Consider the following 13,435-nt stretch of genomic DNA (forward strand, 5'->3'; position numbering starts at 1 on the left):
TGAAGCACTGATTGGAGAGCTGAGGGCTTATTCGGGCTCAATCAGGACTGTGCGCTTCAATGAGCTTCATGGCGAGTCCATTACAATCGAGATTAGCAGCTCATCTCTCAGTCAAAAGAGCCAGAATACCGCTCACAGCTAATGCCAACACAAAAATGTCTGCTCTGATTGTTTTACAGAACATGTATAGAAGGGATTTTTTTTTTCTATGGATAACTTTGGCTCTGTTAGAAAACAAATTCTTCAAGCTTTCACTTTGGCTTGTTTAATTCAGGGCCTGATTATCCAATGGGCATTATAATTATAAAAAGAAAAATGGATGTGAATGAATTCACTGATCGTTAAGATGATTCTAAGTATGAGCATGTGCTAGTTTCAGCAGTTATTTTTTGGGATTATTACATGGCTGTCTGGAAAACTCGCGTCTGATTGGTCAGTCACTACATTTCAAGGTACAACCCCAAATCAGACATGGACAGCATGGAAAACGCAAATGATAATAGAAAGTAGTGATTTCTACATGTATCTTGACTTGTATTTCAATGCAGAGAATACAACAAACATTATGTAATGTGTTCCTTATATATTTAAAAAAAATAAACACAACCATCGACCTTCTTGCTGTGCGGCGACAGCAGTACCAACTGCACCAACGCATCGCCCTGAAGCCAGCATATTGTGCTCCAAAATTTCTATGTACTTTTCAGCAATTATGGTGCCCTCACAGAAGTTAGCCTTACCAAGGGTCCTTGTCTATGACAGATGCTGTCTTTTGTACTTGTTGCTGAGACATTCGGCATGATCCTATTCTTCTTTGGCCTGGAGCGCATGGCATCCATTTCTCCTAAAAGTACCTTAAATACTGATTCATCTGACCACAGTACATGTTTTAACTGTGATAGTCCATCCCAGATGCTTCTGAGAAGTTGACAGCGCTTCTGGACACTGTTAACATAGGGCTTGCTTTTGGCACAGTACAGTTTTCACTGGCATTTGTGGATTTAATTATGTATTATGGTACTTGACAATGGTTTGCCAAAGTAATCCTAAACCCATGTAATGATATCGCTTATAGATGAATGAGGATTCTTTATGCAGTGCCACCTGGGGGATCGGAGTTCATGGTTTTTCAGCCTAGGCTTGTGCCCCAATCCTTTACACTCTGAAATTCCTCCAGATTCCTTGAATCTTTTGATGATGTTATGCACTGTTGTAGGTGAAATATGCAAATGTCTTCCTTTCTTTCTTTGACAAACATTGTTTTTAAGCATTTCAATAGCTGTAATTTTTGGCAAACTGGCGATCCTCGGCTCATCTTTGCTCCTAAAGGTATAGACCTTTCTTGGATTTTTTATTATTTTTTTTATGAACTCAAATTTGAAAGTGTACCTTTTAGGTTCTGTGTGGTTTAGCATGCTGTAATTATTTTTGGTTGTTCCTGCACATGTCTGTAATCATAGGGAAAAAGAAAAATGTCTCTACCATAATCTATGCAAAGGTTTTTGTATTCCAACTGATGAGAGGTGCTGTACAAGCCACATGGACCGATCATTGTTTACATATTTGACGATTCTTTTGTTTGATCAAACATAATTCACTGTGTTTGGACCACGTCAGACATATAAAAGGATTACTTATGCACATCACCTCAAAAACAGAGGAGAATGGCCCTGAAGCACACAGCATAAGGTAAGAGATGACAGCTGTCTGAGCTATCTGGGGCTGCTTATTGATCATAAATGTATTGTTTTCACTTCTGCGCCATGGAAACACAGGGATTCATTCAGCAACTGTTTAATATGTGAATATAATTCAGTAAAAAGAATGCTAGAACCGTATGAGCACCAGCTAAAGCTTTTATTTGAGCTATAACTTGTACACGTGTCATATGAAAAATATGAAAATGAACCAATGTAAAATACCCAGCTCGGGTCTCCAAAATACTGTGTATTTAAGAGTAAATAACTTTTGTACAGTAGAATAAAAACCAAAGTGATGCATTTGTGCATAAAATATAGATTCTACACTTTCAAATGAAACCCCTTAAGGGGATCTGGTGCAATGCTAGCCCTTTCAAGAGTTCACACTTAGCTCATGATTTATACATAGCTTGTTTGGCATGCTGTCCTGGGAGAGAGCCCTGAGCTCAAGGGATCCTCGAGCCCAGGGCTCCCCCCCTTTTGCAGGGCGAGTGGAGATTGAGCATAGGTCAATCTCAAACTCCCCTGCTGTTGAGGCCAAGGCGAACTTCCTGAGAGTAAGACTTTATAAAAAAAGGTTTAGGCTTGTTTTATCTATAATATAGAGCACATTTGGATGGTGGCAGGAAACCGGGGAACCCGGGGGAAACCCACGCGCACACGGGGAGAACATGCAAACTCCACACAGAAATACCAGATGGCTCAGCGAGGACACAACACCATTGGTATTCTTGCTGTGAGGCAACAGTGCTAGTCACTGGGCCACCGTGCCGCCCATTCTGGATCAAGGAGGAAGAAGGGGAGGAGGGGGGTTTCTTCCAGACGAACATAGTTGTAGAAAAGGAAATGAGGATATATATAGTGATTTGGGATCCTTTGATTGGAGGATCATAATTAGCTAATGTAGACCAGCTGGGTCAATCATGAGCACATGCTCCTCTCGAAATTAGTTTAAAATTAAACTTCACTTAAATCTTAAAGCGGAAGTCGTTGAATGACAGAAACTTACCGGAAACTTAAATTTAAGGAAATTTTTGTATTTTAACGGCTGCTATATTACCGTAAATGTCTAAAATAATGTATTTTTTTTACAGTGTACACATAAAAATAGCAAACGTAAATGAATATATGGTTGTTTATTAAACGATTAAGTCACTGTGACTACCAAGATTTATTGATACGATTTCGATTAGTCAGTTCTTTTAAGAAACAACCCCTACAACATAAATATCCATAACTAAACAACCAAATACGGAAACAAAAAAGCATCTAAAAACAGCTCCATCGGAAACTGTTGGCCTGGGGAAATAGTTAATACAGTTTTGTGGTCATTAAATCAAATATTTGACCACAGAATGCCACGATTGTCCATTCAGAATCGAGTATCCCAGAAAACCCCTTTTCGCCTCTCAGAAGATAACACAGATTTTTTTCTTTCCACATTTGTTGTCTCTTCCACTATAAGCACACAGACACTTTCTTTGTGTTGTGTCCTTAATTCCTCCTAAAACAGACACACAGGCATGCATACAGGCTGTGTGTGAATGGTGTATTCAGAATACAGAGATAAAGATACCCTGATATCAATTTAAAGCCTCTTATTATCTATACACAACTGCAGGAGTCAATGACCAAACGGCCTGTTTTCTGGAGGCTGATAAATGTCAACTCTGATCTTGAAAATAGAGGAGTGATGCTTGAGTTTGCCTGAGGTTTAAGGACAGTCGTTTTTATACAGATAAGAAAAATACAAACAGCATGAAAGACGACTGTATTCACCACTCACGCTCGATTACTCACAGGATGTTTTTTTGCCTCGTGACTTTTCCGCTCATGTTGATTTTTTTAAACTTGCGCGGAAGATGCGATTGAGGCAAATTATGTTCGTTCATGTCAAATGCTTTGCTCCTTTTTAGCCCCTCATCACATTGAACATACATTTTTTTGTGGTAAGAGGCCATTTTCTTTTCTCAAAGTGTTTTTATTGAACAGAAATAAAACATACAGTTCAGATTTTTAAAAAACGTTTTATTTGTTAGTAATCCTCCCAACCCAAACACATCCCATGACACTGTATACATTTGAAGGTCCCGTGAATTGCTTTGAAAAGGCCGTTTTTATTTAATGCTTGACGTAATCTCAACTGAAAAATGAAAAGAAGGCGGGACATAGAGTAGCTCCTCCTCTTTAAAAAAAAAAGCCAATTTTAGGCAGAAGTGACAAACTTTGCATATTTATATCAGTTTGTTCTCTAAACATTGTCACTGTTTTGGAGCACACTAGCTTATAGATATACTTAAAACTACAGACACAGACTGAAACTAACGTTAAAATTTGTTTATTTTAATTTAACGGGATCTTTAGATTCTATAAACTATATATATATATATATATATATATATATATATATATATATATATATATATATATATATATATATATATATATATATATATAGTTTTATAGTTGAAATCAGAATTAATAGCCCCCCTTTGAATTTTTTTTTCTTTTTAAAATATTTCCCAAATGATGTTTAACAGAGCAAGGAAATTTTCCCAGTTTGTCTGACAATATTTGTTCTTCTGGACAAAGTCTTATTTGTTTTATTTCGGCTAGAATAAAAGCAGTTTTTACATTTTTTAAAAGCCATTTAAGGTAAAAATTAGCCCCTTTAAGCTATATATTTTTCAATAGTCTACAGAACAAACCATTGTCATACAATAACTTACCTAATTACCCTAACCTGCCTAGTTAACCCAAATTAACCTAGTTAAGCCTTTAAATGTCACTTTAATCTGTAAAGAAGTGTCTTCAAGAATATGTAGTAAAATATTATTTACTGTCATCATGGCAAATATAAAATAAACCAGTTATTAGAAATGAGTTATTAAAACTATTATGTTTAGAAATGTGCTGGAGAAATCTGCTCTCCGTTAAACAGAAATTAGGGAAATAAATAAATAAACAGGGGGGCTAATAATTCTGACTTCAATTGTATATAAATATAAACTAAATTACTTAATTACTTTAAATGGTATTAATTTGGGTTTTGGGCACCTTGCGTTCTAACCCCCTGCTGCGCCTCACACATTTGATGGCGTGCTTCGTGCGTCTGCAGTTGTAAAAAGTCAACTCTGTGTGAAAAAAAGCACAAAGATTGTTGACAGTGGTTGCCTAGCAACATACAAAGTGCAGTATATTGCTGTTTTCTAAAGTCATCAAAAAGGTATTTCAGTGTGGAGGTCTGCACCCGACCAGATTTCTTGCGGTGTGGGAATAAATTTCCGAATAAAGCAGGAGAGCGGTCGGTAACTCTAGTGTAAATTAAACAGGAGCGGGCGGTCTAACAATATTGCTCCCAACTCCCGAGCACGTGTATGAATGTGTGTGAATGAGAGAGCGTGTAGCTTATGTGTACAATTTTGCAGATTTATAATTTTTGCTTATATAATGCTTCAGAATGCTTAACTTTTATGATGACTGTGCTCTCCGTTGCATACAAAGTGAAGGACATCAGTAAAGTGCTGAGACACACACTGAGGCGCACACACACAGTTCATTTTGTTTCAGTTCATTTTGGCACAGTCTGAAATCACAGCATGCGGCCAGGCTTTTTTTTGTTGATGGTTGGTTGTACAAGAGTGTGTAATCTTCACACGTTTTTTTGTGAAGAGGACAAATGCTTCTTTGGAATGGAATTTGCTGACAACGTTTCTATTGAGAAAAAAATACAATAGCAAGAATATAAGAGCTTAGAAATGCTCAGAAACTGCAACGGGAATTTAACAGAATGTACAGAGCATCCGGACAGTATTTATAGCACTTCACTTTTACCGAATTTGTTTATGTTACAGCCCGTTACGTTCCCCTCAACTCTGTCTAGGGGGAAACAGGTACGCAACAGAATTTTAGTGGAGTTTTGTGTGTGTGTTAGCATTAAGGTCCTATGAGCAACCTCTCAAAAGGACTAAACAAAAGAAATATGTAACCTGAAAAAGGATTAACAAAATATTTATTGAAGGATTAAGGGAGGATTCAAAAAAAAAAAAAAAAAAAAAAAAAAAAAAGAGGGGGTTCAAGCCAAAACAACAAACAAAAATTCTCTAACTGAGACAAAGAGAAGAACTAAATAATATATAAAAGAAAAGAAAAACACAAACATACTCACTCCCTTACTAACATAAACAGGAGAAAACGGTTACAAAAAAGAAAATGGCACCCCCTCTCTTCTAACCCAATCCCTAATTAATAAAGAGTGGTTAACAGAGTAGTACTGAAAACAAAAATTAACTTACAATCAAAAAAAGGTTTAGACAAAGACTGTATGAGATGGTCAACAGCATCAACAGAACTTAAACCAATTAAAGCTCCTAATCAACAAATAATGCTTAAAGAATTAAACAAAAAATATTTTTAAAGTCTCACAAAAGAGCTCACGCGCTCACGCACGCACGCACGCACGCACACACAAAAACACACTATTCTCTTGGAGACAAGCTGCTTAAATGCCCACGACTTTACTCGTCCTCCAATCACTGAATGGATCATTAGTGGCAGCAGGTGACGTTCATCATCACCTATTACACTGTAAAAAATCCAACTTGACAAATGTTGAAATTTCTTGATTTTTTTTGTTGGTTCAGCAAAAATCTGTAAAAAAGTCTGTACAACTACATTTAACACATTCAATCAACTTAAACAAAGATTTTATTCATTAAGTTAAAAAGATGAGTTTTGTGAGCAACACTTTGCTAGTTCATTCAAAAAAGCATCTGCCAACTTGTTTTTTTGTGTTAAGTCAATCTCTGACTTTTTTAATGCAATGAATATACAAGTAGCATAACCTTTTGTTGATTGAAAAGGTTTCAAACATGTTAAATATTCTAAAAAAATTATCAATGGCAGTATAGAACCTTTTCCCAGAGATGGGTTGGGGCTGGAAGGGCATCCGCTGCGTAAAAACCTGCTGGATAAGTTGGCGGTTCATTCCGCTGTGGCGACCCCATGGGTGTAGCAGAGAAAGAAAGAAAATACAAAACAGAAACAAATACAGTACGTCCTGGGACGTAACACAGCCTTATTCCAAAACGGATTAAATTCATTTATTTCCTCAAATTTCTACACAAAATACCCCATAATGACAATGTGAAAAATAGAGTTTCTGAAATTGTTGCGAATTTATTAAAAATAAAAAAATATTAATTTAGTTCATCCAATTCCCCTATAGCACATGTCTTTGGACTGTGGGGCAAACCGGAGCACCCGGAGGAAACCCACACCAACATGGGGAGGACATGCAAAGTCCACACAGAAATGCCAACTGACCCATCCAGGACTCTAACCAGTGACCTTCCTGCAGTGAGGCGACAGTGCTAACCACTGAGCCACCGTGCCGCCGCCCCTTCATCTCGATTAAGTTTACCTAACTTTTTAATAATAACACTTTTCAAACACCTTTACCCAACATTTGATTTCCTGGGAAGACGTCCAATATGAACTTCAGCATGAGCCAGATGTTGATGCTGATTTACTATTACGGTGATTAGCGTCGAATTGATCATAACTCATCCTAAATTTAATAACAGACTACAAAACAAATTGTCTTGATGAGGACATACTGTATGAATCAAAATCAGATCACAAGGCAGCAGAAATCACTTTATCATTGTTTAGAGTGTCTTTTGAGATCTACATTGACAAGTGTACAAACGCCTTTCCAAAAAAAAAACTAAGAATTTATTATTCACACAAGCAGAAGCACATTTTAATATTATATATAGTCTAGTTGAGGCCATTTTAGTACAGTGAACTTATGTTCAAGAAACCAGTCTGAGATGATTTGTGCTTTATGACACGTTATCCTGCTGAAGGTAGCCATCAGAAAATGGGTACACTGTGGTCATAAAGGGATGGACATGGTCAGCAACAATACTCAGGTAGGGTGTGGCGTTTGCTCAACGATGCTCAATTGGTACTAATGGGCCCAAAGTGTGCCAAGAAAATATCCCCCACACCATTACACCACCACCAACCTGAACCATAGATAGAAGACACGCTGGATCCATGCTTTCATGATTTTGATGCCAAATTCTGACCTGACCATCTGAATGTCGCAGCAGAAATCGACACTCAGACCAGGCAATGTGTTTATAATATTCTATTGCCCAATTTTAGTGAGTCTGTGCAAATTGTAGCCTCAGTTTCAAGTTTCTCAGAAAGTAGTCCTCTGCTGCTGTAGCCCATCTGCCTCAGGGCTGGACGTGTTGTGTGTTCAGAGAAGCTCTTCTGCAGACCTCGGTTGTAACGAGTGGTTATTTAAGTTACTGTTGCCTTTCTATCAGCTCCAACCAGTCTGGCCATTCTCCTCTGGCATCAACAAGGCATTTGCACCCACAGAACTGCCGCTCACTGGATATTTTCTCTTTTTCGGACCATTCTCTGTAAAGCCTAGAGATAGTTGTGCGTGAAAATCCCAGTAGATCAGCAGTTTCTGAAACACTTAGACCAGCCCGTCTGTCATCAACACTTATGCCGATAATAACAAAAAATTTAGTCGGAGGCGGGGGTTTCTTTTTGTGCATTATTTTAACCTATTTATGTATTAAACAATATGTCTATCTATGAGACACAAAAATGCTTCGATATTTTGTCATTTTAATAAAATGTTAGAAGGAAATAGACACAAATTTAGGAAAAGTAAGGGTAGAGTTGTCAAAAGCATCGAGTTCGGTATCAATCGGTACTGAAATTTTAAAAACTATCTATCTTTGTTTGCACTTGGTAAAAAGCAGTGAAGAAGTGGTGAACTGATGACTTTTACATCCAATCCCAGTCATTTCACAGTCAACATCGATCAAATGTTAGCGGAAAATGGACGTTTTTAAAAATTCAATACCGATTGGTACAAAACTCGATGCTTTTGACAACTCTGCCCTGACTTGTTCTACATTTGTGTCTATTTCCTTCTAACATTTTATTAAAATGACAAAATATAAGAGCATTTTTGTTTCTAATAGATGGACAATAAAAAACGGTTAAAATAATGCAAAAAAGAAAGCCCCGCCCCCTCCATAATTTTCTGTTTCAATTGGAAGTACATCAGCATGCTGAAATACAACTCTAGTTTATGCTGACTTTAACGTCACTATGATTGAAAAATAATTGAATAGCTATTACTACTGTAGGCAGAACATTAAAATGTAGTTATTTTTTGTAGAGATGTAGTCTGGTCAAGGAGCACTAACCGTTACGCCGTTGTTTGCTTTTTATACTGCAATGACCAAATAAGTCGATTCACCTATAAACCATTAGTACCCTGACTTAAAGGGTTGCCAGAATATCGAGTTTGCTACTGTTTGGTACTAAAATTTTAAAAACGTCTGTCTATCTGTGTTTGCACTTGGTAAAAAGCAGTGAAGAATGTTGAACTGAAGACTTTTACATCCAATCACAGTCATTTCAGTCAACAGCGCTCAAATGTTAGCGGAAAATGGACGTTTTTAAAATTTCAGTTCCGATTGGTACAAAACTTGATGCTTTTGACAACTCTTTCCTGACTTGTCCTACATTTGTGTCTATTTACTTCTAACATTTTATTAAAATGACAAAATATAAGAGCATTTTTGTGTCTAATAGATGGACAATAAAAAATAGTTAAAATATTGCAAAAAAGAAAGCCCCGCCCCCTCCATAATTTTCCTTTTCAGTTGGAAGTACATCAGCATGCTGAAACGTTAGAATGATTGAAAAATAATTGGATAGCTATTGATAGGCAGAACATTAAAATGTAGTTATTTTTTGTAGAGATGTAGTCTAGTCAAGGACCACTAACCGTCACGCCGTTGTTTGCTTTTTATACTGCAATAACCAAATAAGTCAATTTACCTATAAACTATTAGTACCCTGACTTAGGGTTGTCAGAAGTATCGAGTTTGTTACTGTTTGGTACTAAAATTTTAAAAACGTCTGTCTATCTGTGTTTGCACTTGGTAAAAAGCAGTGAAGAAATGGTGAACTGAAGACTTTTACATCCAATCACAGTCATTTCACAGTCAACATCGCTCAAATGTTAGCAGAAAATGGACGTTTTTAAAATTTCAGTTCCGATTGGTACAAAACTCGAAATTTTTTGACAACTCTTTCCTGACTTGTCCTACATTTGTGTCTATTTACTTCTAACATTTTATTAAAATGACAAAATATAAGAGCATTTTTGTGTCTAATAGATGGACAATAAAAAATAGTTAAAATATTGCAAAAAAGAAAGCCCCGCCCCCTCCATAATTTTCCTTTTCAGTTGGAAGTACATCAGCATGCTGAAACGTTAGAATGATTGAAAAATAATTGGATAGCTATTGATAGACTGAACATTAAAATGTAGTTATTTTTTGTAGAGATGTAGTCTAGTCAAGGACCACTAACCGTCATGCCGTTGTTTGCTTTTTATACTGCAATAACCAAATAAGTCAATTTACCTATAAACTATTAGTACCCTGACTTAGGGTTGTCAGAAATATCGAGTTTGCTACTGTTTGGTACTAAAATTTTAAAAACGTCTGTCTATCTGTGTTTGCACTTGGTAAAAAGCAGTGAAGAATTGGTGAACTGAAGACTTTTACATCCAATCACAGTCATTTCACAGTCAACATCGCTCAAATGTTAGCAGAAAATGGACGTTTTTAAAATTTCAATACTGATTGGTACAAAACTCGATGCTTTTGACAACTCTACCCTGACTTGTCCTAAATTTGTGTCTGTTTACTTCTAACATTTTATTAAAATGACAAAATATAAGAGCATTTTTGTGTCTAATAGATGGACAATAAAAAAATAGTTAAAATAATGCAAAAAAGTAAGCCCCGCCTCCTCCATAATTTTCCATTTCAGTTGGAAGTACATCAGCATGCTGAAACGTTAGAATGATTGAAAAATAATTGGATAGCTATTGCTAGGCTGAACATTAAAATGTAGGTTTTTTTTGTAGAGATGGAGTCTGGTCAAAGAACTCTAATTATCGCACCGGTGTTTGCTTTTTGTACTGCAATAACCAAAATTAGTCGATCTACCTATATAACATTAGTACCCTGACTTAGGGTTTTCAGAAGTATCGAGTTTGGTACCGTTTGGTACAGTAATTTTAAAAATGTCTGTCTATCTGTGTTTGCACTTGGTAAAAAGCAGTGAGAAAATGGTGAACTGATGATGTTTCCATCAAATCAGAGTCATTTCACAATCAACAGCGCTCAAATGTTAGCGGAAAATGGACGTTTTTAAAATTTCAGTACCGATTGGTACCGAACTCGATACTTTTGACAACTCTAACCTGACTTGTCCTAAATTTGTGTCTGTTTCCTTCCAATATTTTAATAAAATGACAAAATGTGAAAGCATTTCACTGTCTAATAGATAGACATATTGGTTAATACATTGGTTAAAATAATGCACTAAAAAGAAAGCCCCGCCCCCTACTTAATATTCCATTTCAGTTGGAAGTACATCAGCATGCTGAAATACAACTCTAGTTCATGTTGACTTTAACATCACTATCACTGAAAAATATTTGGAAAGCTGAACATCAAGATCAACTCTAGTTTATGCTGACTTTAACGTCACTATGATTGAAAAATAATTGAATAGCTATTACTACTGTAGGCAGAACATTAAAATGTAGTTATTTTTTGTAGAGATGTAGTCTGGTCAAGGAGCACTAACTGTCACGCCGTTGTTTGCTTTTTATACTGCAATGACCAAATAAGTCGATCTCTTGCATACCCATCTCATCTGAATCCCGCTCTGTGGTGTTGAGAAGACTCATTACCAGCTCACGCAGAGCATGCCCCTCCACCTGTATTCAAATCCTGACTGAGTAAATCCATCAAAAAGCTGTCACAATGCCAACAACAGCTCCCTCTCAAGACCTGAATAGAATGTAATGAGTACTAGCCTAATAAGCAGAAGAAACCGATGAGCCCTGGCATGATACCGCACAGATGGCTTACAGAGAAACATTACAAACATTCGAAAACAAGTTTTGATATTGTGCTTGTTTTCATATAGAGACCTTTTTCATGGCTGCTGCATGGAGGGCGCCATAGCGACCGGCGTCTTCCGGTAGAATGCTAAAAACTTCCATTTACAGCGTTTACAACTGATAATTTGCGCTCCGAAAATGGGTTTCAATAGCGTTTTTAATATATTACAGAGTGTTTTTGTGACACACAACTTAGAAATGTGTCTGTTAAAGCCGTTTTAATCTGTCAGATGTGGTTCAAGCCCGTCAGTAATACAAGAAAAACGTTCTCCTAGTTTACGTGTCTGCCGTCAGAAATACAGTGTGTGTGTGTGTGTGTGTTCCCGGCCTGTCAGCTGTTAGCTCAGCAGCTCTTCAATACACACACACACGCAATACTTCGCTGTATTATAGAGCAAACCGTATTATTAGCATGAAACTTATGTAACTCATGCAATTTACAAAAATGACCAATAAAAGTATATTATTGATCCTCTGCTGGCTGATTTGCTGTTCATTCTAATCGCGAGCCTTTGTGTTTTATTTCGTGTGTTGTTTTTACCACGGTTTGTGTTTTGCTGTCATTTCGAAATGACACGCCTATATTTTCACTTTGTCACAGTTATTAAATCAGTGTGTCAGTGGCACACTACAGGCTTCGTGTGTGTGTCAAACATTTTGGTGAATTACATTTGTTTGGGCTGGTTATATATTTGAAATAAAGAGAAAACGTTGACTTTAGCGATGACGAGGCTTCATTTAAACTGCAGAAGATGCCGTCTGACAACGAGGGAAAAAAGCCTCACAGCAGAAGTTTTCCATCCTATTAGATCGCATTTTTTTAAATGATCAGTCCAGGAGATGCTGCTGATGGACAACAGAATTAGTTCATAGTTGATAAAAGCTGGTAAAATAAATTAAAACTATCGTTTCAAAGCTGTCCAAATGTGACTGTTTAAATGCATCAGCTGCTGACCGAAAGTTCTTCGCATTCTCCTTGCGCATACACGCAAAGCATCTTGAGTAATTTTGCGTTCCAAGAAAAAGGTCTATACTACACCAGAAAAGACGGAAGAGCGTGAAAGCATAAGCAACAAACATCTGTCCGTGTTTAGCGTCTGAATAATTAAGTCATTAACATGGCACATCATTACAGGTGCCATGAAATCAAAATAAAGTTTTTTAGACGTTAGTATCAGTATTGTTAGCTTTTAAGACATCTATAAGATAAGCAGAGATGTATACTAACAAAGTAGAACTACTTCACTACTGTACTTAAGTACTTAAAGGCTGTATCTGTACTCGACTGGAGTATTGTTTTTTACTCCTACTTCCACTTTTACTTCAGTACATATTTTCGATGAGTTTGATACTCCGATAGATTTTTTTATGTGCTGCATCGTTACTCGTTACTAGGGGCGTCAGAATTATTGATATCGGTTCATTAATAGATCATAACCGGTTATTACGTACTGATGTCATTTATCTCCTATGTGCGATGTCGAAGTAGAATACTATGGCAAAGGAGGTGAGGGCGAGTAAATAACGCTCTTACTACAATGAAGGCAGTACAGCATGAGCCGCTATTTCACTACTATGGAGAAATGCCAGCCTGAGAAAATGTAAGTATTTTACGTTTTGGCAGTTTAGTGGCTAATTCGTACGAATTCGTACGAGTTCAGTCGTAAGAAAATGTACGATTTTAAAAAGGAGGCGTGGCACCTAA

General features: G+C 36.8%; 1 protein-coding gene across 1 annotated transcript in view; it reads right to left on the reverse strand.

Moving 5' to 3' along the window:
- Positions 1–13,435, reverse strand: part of opn7d (opsin 7, group member d) — an 89,240-nt gene that overhangs the window by 22,278 nt on the left and 53,527 nt on the right. The gene's annotated exons all lie outside the window — the stretch shown is intronic.

The sequence above is a fragment of the Danio rerio genome, chromosome 8 (assembly GCF_052040795.2).
Source record: "Danio rerio strain M-AB ecotype USA chromosome 8, GRCz13ab, whole genome shotgun sequence".
In the NCBI taxonomy this organism is placed as follows: domain Eukaryota; kingdom Metazoa; phylum Chordata; class Actinopteri; order Cypriniformes; family Danionidae; genus Danio; species Danio rerio.